The sequence below is a fragment of the Petaurus breviceps genome, unplaced genomic scaffold (assembly GCF_028583685.1).
Source record: "Petaurus breviceps papuanus isolate PSGF00001 unplaced genomic scaffold, PetGlider_PUasm1.0 90903, whole genome shotgun sequence".
NCBI lineage: Eukaryota > Metazoa > Chordata > Mammalia > Diprotodontia > Petauridae > Petaurus > Petaurus breviceps.
This window is the reverse complement of record NW_027187376.1, coordinates 18,555,638-18,562,277: the sequence shown is the minus strand read 5'-3', so window position 1 is coordinate 18,562,277 and position 6,640 is coordinate 18,555,638. Positions and strand designations below refer to the sequence as shown.

The window sequence follows — 6,640 nt, the reverse complement described above, 5'->3', positions numbered from 1 at the left end:
CAGGGATGCTCCAAGACCCAGACCAGAGAGTTCGACTGACGATCCCACCAGGCCACGATCTACTAGTTAGGTCTCTTCTTAAAAGGCACCCCCGGTTCGTCCACACGCTGTCAAATTTTTTTTTATTAGCTGGTTTCTTCCATTAGCTCCAGTCTTGATGCATCAGGCAGAGATTTTATATCCCTCAATTTACCTGTCTTTAAAAAATATTTTTTAAATCATCGGGGGAGCATTTGAAGAGAAACTCAGTCAGGTATTGTAGGTACTACAACTCCCAGAAGGAAGTGCCTCCAATTTCTAACCTTAGATTCGCCGCAATGAACACTGGGAGTTGTAGTCCATCTTGGCTCTGTACATATCGCAGATCAGCGAATGGCTTATTAGTTTATTAAGCCTCCCCCCTTCTCAAGCACACTTCTAGTCTGGGAATTATTAGGAAGGGGAAAGGAGAGGTGAAGGGAACGGGACACGATTTTTCTGGGCTACAGCTTCACAAACCCAAATTGAGGGAAGTCAAGGCAGATTTCGAAGGCAATTTCATGACGGTGGCCAAGGAGGGCCATCCTGCACGGGACCACCGCAGAGCCGGCGTGCCCGGGCGGGGTGGACCGCGCTTGCGCAGTACGCTGGTCTCCATGGCGGTGCCGCGGAGCCAAGACGAGGTTGAGTAGACTCGTTTTGAATTTTCTCCCCCTCGGCTCCGGCGCTTCGCGGACTTCCCCGGTTGCCCTGCAGGGCTCCCGGCGGCCACAAGGCTGAGGGAGCCGGGGTCCGGAGGGGATGTTCGCGCCCGGAAAGGCGGCCTCTGTCGCCTCCCCCGCCCCCCATTCTCCTGCCCTTTCCCGGTCACCCACCCCAACCCCCCGCCGAGGCTCTGTGGCGGCTCCGGGATCCGCCCCCTCGTTCCGTGTCCAGGCCCTGGGCCCGCGGCTCGTCCGTTTCCACTTTCTTGCGGCGTCTCAGGGTACAACATGGTAGAGCCCGCCGGTTCTCCAGACCCTTTCCCCGGGGAAGGACCCCTGACCCTGAGGGCACCGGCTGGCGGAGGTTAGGTAGCCCGGCTTCAGCCGCCGCGGCGCGGCTGGGTGCAGAGTCCTGGAGGATGCTCCTCGGCCCTGGCCTTGCTCTCCGGGGGCCCGAGCTCCCAGCTCCGCCCCTCTCTCTCTTTGTCACGAGAAACGGAGACCGTTGGAGGAAAGTGCAAGGACCCCCTCCCCCCCCAAGCACGCGCCTCCAGGTGGCGTTTGCATGAGCCCGGGACACAAAAGCCAGCCAGTCCCAGGACTTAGGATGCTCTGGGTGCTTATGGGCTTGTCCGCGTTCGGGGGGCGGGGTGGGCTTCAGACACCGCGGTCTTCCCTGCCCCTGTGCAGTTAGGAGAAACCACCTGTGCGTGTCCTTGGGAACGGGTGGCAGGTCGGGTTGGGGATGGTTCAGCCCGTGGTGTAGCCGAAGGGCCGCACGTCTCATTCTAGCCGTGCCTAAGTTGTGTTCAACGGATGCACGAAGGCGTTAGCTATGGAAAACTAGAAAGGGGTCAGCCTCTCACAGAGTTCCCCAGCCGAGGCAAACGAGAGGAAAGAAATGTTCGGGCACTTCTCTAAGACGAAGCGTGAAACGATGCGTGTCAGAAGAAGACACGAGAGTGTCTCTTTTTGATTGGAAAGTGATAGTCCCTCTGTTTTGCTCTTTCTGCTAAATTCCCTTTGTCCCAGGCTCATATATACTATACACCCAGACTCCCGGGGCTAGCATTAATGGCTAGCTTTGGAAATTTTCAAATCCAAAAGTGTTCCGTGGTCAAATTAGTTTGGAAAATTCTGTTCTAGGCAGTTCTTAGACAAGAGTTCTCCTTGCTTAAGAGTAGAAAGGAGTGCTGAGGAGAGACTGCTGTAGTAGTGAAGACTTTTGTAACTTGGATATTGCCACGAAGAAGGAACAGGGGGAATGGGAAAGTAGGTAACGGGGGCAGTGGAGAAAGAAAGATGTTGCCAGTGGCATATATAGACTTAACCATGATTTTCATGCACAACTTCAGTTGTTTGGATTGGAAACACTCAGTTGAGAGATAATGTATTGGATAAAGAGAGAAGAAACCTTGAAGTTGATTAATATTATCTAATATATACATTTAGTAGTCCTGAAAATCTATTTAACGTTTTTAATTATCATGCTACTTGGATGTTTAAAGACTCTTGAGAGAGAAGGCACAAAGCTTAGAGTTCTTTTGTACCATGCCAGTAAAGTAAAAAAGGAAACAACACTTCAATATTGGAAATAATTTAATAATTTAAGTCTGTTTCTGATTATTCATAAAGTTTAAGATGAAAATTTTGTACAGTGCCCTTGTAACTTTTTCTATTTTGAATTACTTAAGTTAATTGAAGTATTGAACAATTGAATTACTTAAGTAAGACGGGGAAACAACTGAATTCTGATTTTCAGTAAATTTTTTAAATAAAGGAAAATTGGGCGTTTAATGAAGCATAGCTTTTACTTTGAAATGTATAGTTTTCCCCCCAAAATAAATAGGTATTAGATAAATTAGGTCTTGTTGTTTTACAATTAGCTAGAGTGAAAAAATGCCTAATATTTCAATTAATATGAAAATAGGTTTTTAAAATTAAAACATTTTAAATATGATCAGTAAATAAAATAAGATCAGGATGTAGTCTTAGTTTTTAATTTCCCAGATTACTGTTTTTAAAGAAAACAAACTGTATGTGATAGAAAATGTCTTAGATGAAGACAAGAATCAGAACCTAAAAATACCACAAACAAGCTGGAATGGTGGTCCATGTTTAATGAGATGAAATTTCATAAGAATGAATGTAAAATATTACAATTGGGGTTTTTTTTTTTAAAGTGTCATGTGAAAACAGCCAGGTGGTTTGGCAGTCTTGGAAGACTGCAAACTGATTATGAAGTATGAGTCAACAATGTGTCTTGGTGGTTAAAGTAGCTAATGAGATAAGGTACATCTAATAAAAGGATAGCATCTGGAGTATTGTGGGCATGATAATTTAGGAATAACATCAAGAAACTAGAGTCAGAAGAGAGGAAGACAACCCAGGATGTTGAGGGTCAGAGTTATGCTAAATGAAGATAAGCTGAAGGAATCAAGGACGTTAGAGGCTAGGGGAAAAAAGAGGATGTAAATGGTTACAGTCTAAGGATATTGAAGTGTTGTCAGGTTTGAGGTATTCAGCTTAAAATTAGCTTGACCTGAAAGGACAGACAGAACTAGTATCAGCATGGAAGTTGCAGAGAGGCAGATCTCAACTGAATATAATTTTATAACAGAGTTGTTAAAAAATGAAGTACACTGTTTAGAAAATAATACATACTGCCTTTGACTGGAGATGAAGGAAAGAGCAGATAGATAAGTACTTGTCAGGGATATGGTAGGTTCATATACATAGAACTAGGTTACCTCGGAAGCTTGTTCTGCTTCTAGGATTCTTTGAACTGAAAATGAATCTATGTAATGTAGTTTTACTAATCAGTAACAAGTTTTTTTTCCAGTTATGTTTTGGGGACATTCCAGACCTTTAGCTTTATTTGCATAGAAACTATTTCCAGAAATGAAGACTGGCAATTTCTGTATAATTTCATAGTCTGAGAGAATTGCCTGGGGCACTGAAAGTTTTAAGTAACTTGCTTGTGATTATACAGTTATTGTGTGTTAAAGGTTGAGCTTTCTGATTCCATATGTCCATTAACAGACAACTGCTCCTCAGTTGCTGGATTGACCTTTGTTTAGAGTTCAACTAAGTCCCATCATTGGTGCTTAGAGAAGAAAATTAGTGCTGATATTGTTAGTATCCATAAACATGAAATATATAGCATATTCTTTCAAATTGAGACAAGCAGGCAAAACTGATTGCTTCATATATTGTGTTCTCTCTTTGTAACCATTATCAACCCTGAAAAACCACACATTTATTTTAGCGCTTGTGCCTTAAAGGCATTGAACATCACATCCATTTTTTAATTGGTTTGTTTAAAATGGGGGCTAAATTGCAGAGGGTCAGATGGTTTAAGGTGATTAAAAGGATCATAATACAGGTTGCATAGTTTATTATAAATCATTAGAGTTGGAAGAGACCTTAGAAATTATCTAATTTGTTGTTTCTTGCTAATATGGTAACCCAACATTTCTCCTATATCCTCTGCCCTAAAGGGATTAAGATATATGAGATATGAGAGCATGGAACTATGTATATATATATATAGTGTGTGTGTGTGTGTGTGTGTGTGTGTATACACACCCATAGGGAAAGAATAGAATGGAAAATTATGACTGCGAAGCAACCAAAGAGCAGGCACACCATGGGCAGGGCAACACTTCTGATCAAAATTTAGATATGATTAAGTATTGAGGAAAAGCATTTGTTTTTATCTGGTTTTTACTATTCAGATACAATTGTGAAATTTCAGACTGTTTAGGAAGTATTTTTAAAAGTCATAATTCAGAAACCAATTTGTAAATATTTTTAAAATTTAATATTTATATGAATGTTATGCTAATTTATTTTTCTCATTAGTACTTTTTAAAGTAAATTTTGCAACTTTCCACAGCCCATACTTTTGACAAGGGAAAAAAAGAACCCTTCCACTAAAATATTCTAAATTCATCAGCCTATTATCTGGGATGTAGGTGTCCTGGACTTTGTTTTTGGATATCACTAGTTATTGAGCTAATTTTGAACAAATCATTCAGGACAATAGTCTGCCAACTTCTGACTCTTATGTATTTAACAGGATTCTTGTACAGAGTTACTTAAAAATACTTTTTAGAAATGTGCTAGAAAGTTGCTATAATTACTAGAGTCTTTTCCCATCCTTTCTCACTTCCTTCCATAATAGAGACTAACAAAATAATTTCAAGTTATTTTCACCTTTTATATATTCCTGGTTTTGTTGCATCCCTAAAAAAGCTCATACCAAATTTTCAAAATGAGTAAAGTCACTTCCTTGAGAAGTTTTATCTTCTAGTGTTAGGCTAGTCTGTTAAAAGCTCATAGAAATGTATTTTATTGTTTTCTACCATTTGTGTACCAGAAGAAAAAATATTTTAAATTACTCATTTTGTTGTGCACAGATTTTTTCTAAAGGCATACATATAACCATGGCATAAATGTAGGTGTAGCACCTATTGGGCTTTAGTACTCAGGGGTATTGAACTTAAGCTTTCCCACAGTTCTTGATAAGTACATTTCTGGCTGCTTAATGGTCTACAATTTAACTTAGTCACTGCATAGAGATAATTTTTGTATTTATATTTTAGAAATGTAATAGCACATAGTAACAGAGCCTGTAAGAATAATCTGTACCATTTCACATGCTTAAAAAAAAGTCAAAACTGTACCTTGTCTTAGAATATTGTTCTGTTTATGGTAACCAGTTGGGGAAGAAGATTTCATTTGTGGATGGACATGATACCTAACATGCTGGTCCTTAAGTAACTATGCCTTGACATGGAACTATTGTGTGTGGTAAGTAATACTTTATAATATTTAAATAACTTGGCATGATAAAATGAGGTGATACTATATATAAATTAAAGTTAGTAATGCAGGAACTTCCTAGCCCAGTGAAATCACAAATCCAGTTTAAAAAATACAGAATAGTATTTAAGAGGAGAAAGAAAAGTTTTTATTTCTTTTGCATGCAAAATTATCTTGAAGAATAGTGTGTCAAGGAATCTTTTTATGTCACTTAAAAACATTCAGGCAGCCCTCAACTTACAAGGACTAATACAAAGAATTTTGAAACTGAAGTCTGTAAGACCTGGGTTTGAATCTCACTTCTGTACTTGTGACCTCCTGGAGAGATTGTGATATAGTGAAAAGAAAATCACACTTGGAGTCAAAGATTTAGGTTCAAGTTCTGTTTCTTCTATTTGCTGTTTGTGTGATCTGGGATAAATAATTTCTAAGCCCACATTTATTCATCTATAAAATGAGAAGGATAATCTCTTTGAGTTTGTATCCCTTATCTGTAAAATATGAAATCATGTAAGACGACCCTTTGCAAACTCAAAGCACTGTGTAAATGTCAGTTTTTACTAGTATTATCTAGAAGAGTTGTAATATCTCCCATTTCTGTTGTTATTGTTCAGCTGTATTTGACTCTTTATGACCCCATTTTTGAGATTTTATTGGCAAAGATACTGGGGTGGTTTACCATTTCCTTCTCCAACTCATTTTAGAGATGAGGAAACTGAGGCAAACAGGGAGGTGACTTGTCCAGGTTTACACAGCTATTAAGAGTCTGAGGTTAGGGGCAGCCAGGTAGCACAGGGAGTAAGAGCACCGGCCCCAGAGTCGGGATGACCTAGGGATGGAATCCGGGCTCAGACACGTAGCACCACACTGTAATGTAATACCAAGCAAAGGCAACTTCCCAGGTTCAAAATACCAGCATAGGTGCTCTCTATTTTATTCAGTGACAAACCAAGAACAGAGAAGATCAAAACATGACATCATTCAAAATACAGCATTTACTAAGCATGATTAAATAATCTCCAAGTACTACCCCACCCCAGGACCTTCCAATCATTCAATCAATTACAAAGTCCCTGTTCTAAATACTTCTCCACCCCTAGGCTATACCTTCATTTGGTCCACCACAAAAC

The 6,640-nt window shown here is 40.1% G+C and overlaps 1 protein-coding gene across 1 annotated transcript in view; it reads left to right on the top strand.

Annotated features, from left to right (window-relative positions):
- The first annotated feature begins 396 nt into the window (after positions 1-396).
- CARF (calcium responsive transcription factor) overlaps positions 397-6,640 on the top strand; it is a 52,178-nt gene continuing 45,934 nt past the window's right edge. The window contains exons 1-2 of the mRNA XM_069075335.1: positions 397-662; positions 5,408-5,498. The gene's annotated coding sequence lies outside the window, so the exon portion shown is untranslated. The remainder of the gene's footprint in view (positions 663-5,407; positions 5,499-6,640) is intronic.